Genomic DNA, 1,669 nt, shown 5'->3' with positions numbered 1-1,669 from the left:
AATAATTATTTGAGAAAAGGACAAATAGGTCCTTAACCTTTTGGTTTGCGGACATTTATATCCTTAAGGATTTGAAAATACATTTAAGTCCCTGACTTTCTCAAAATATGACATATCCATCCCTAGGTCTAATTTGTCCTATTTTAAAATCTCCCCCACGTGTACATCCGTATATCGACCAGGCCAGTACAACGGAAGCCATGTTTAATTTTTTCATTGGGTTTGCCAGACCCAAGTGAATAGAGGGATCAATGTGTCCAGATTTTGAGAAGGTCAGTGACTTAAATATATTTTCAAATCGTTGGAGATTTAAATATCTGCAAGCCAAAAGGTCAAGGACCTATTTGTCCTTTTCTCTAATTATTTAATATAATTATTAATAAATTAATTATGATTTAATTATTCAATTAATTATTATTTAAATAATTATATTAAATTATAATTAATATTATTTAATAATTATATTAAATCATTTTTAAATATTATGAATATTATTATATTAAATTATAATTAATTAAATTTGTTTACATAAAAAATAAATTTAATTTTTACACATTACAAAATAATTTTTGGTTGGGTTGTTTATTTTTATTTAAAATACTAACCACATTACAAAACTAGCCGTTGTAAAATTAGCCGTTGCAATTTCACATATGGCAATTTCACAATGCTTGTCATCAAACTAGCTATAGAGCTTAACTATGTTTTTCTTTATATTAAGTAATTTTACAAATTAGTTTAGTCTCAAATTATATATTGTGTATTATTGTTATATATAAATTTTTTTTAACATTAATATTTTTTAATAGTGAATTATTTTTGAATTTATAAATTTTAATAATATTATTGTAAAAAAAATATAACTACATAATTTCAATTATTTTAATTAATTAATTAAGTGAGACCACAATAAGGACTAAAGTTAGTTCCTCCTAATAGAGAAGACAGATACTTTGATTTCATATTTACTGTTTATGACACAAAAGCTAACGTGGAGTTACTTTTTATGACAGGTGGGCTATAAATAAGGATTGGGATGAGTTTTCTGCTGGAGATGTAAGGTCAGATCCTTAAAGTTTGGTTGATGCTACACCCAACAGAATAAAGTAGTCAAACAGAAGCTTAGGTTAGGAATAGCAGAACGAAGCTGATCGGAATGGTGGGGTGAGGGCGCTATGGCGGCAATGCCATGAAAAGAGAGAGGACGAATTATGAAATGGCGGTGTTGGAGGAAATGAGGAATGACTCGTGCCCATTGATTTGGAGCTCTCGGTAGAATCTACGGGAATGTGTGCTTGCCCTGGAAGAGAACCTTGTAGGTTGAATTGGTTAGGGTTTTGAAATTGGGGAGGTTGTGAATAGCCTTGATTTCTAGGGTTCCATTTATTAGAATTATCCAAGTTCGGATTGTTCCATTGATTTTGGTAATGGGGTGATTGAAAGTTTTGATTTTGAGATGTGGGTGGTGGCTTTGGTCTCTGTTAAACATAGTTTTGATTCCACTAATTCTGGTTTTGGTGAGGGAAATTACTGATAGGATGAAGGAATTTGTGAAAGTTTTTGGTCGGAAATGGGGAGGTACTTAAAAACCCGCAAGTGTACGTTAGTGAGGCAGAGGCGTAGCTTGAGGGATGAAGAAGAAAGCATGGTGGCTTGTGCACATTGAAAC

This window comes from Arachis ipaensis, chromosome B03 (assembly GCF_000816755.2).
Source record: "Arachis ipaensis cultivar K30076 chromosome B03, Araip1.1, whole genome shotgun sequence".
NCBI lineage: Eukaryota > Viridiplantae > Streptophyta > Magnoliopsida > Fabales > Fabaceae > Arachis > Arachis ipaensis.
Note: the sequence above shows the minus strand (reverse complement) of the source record.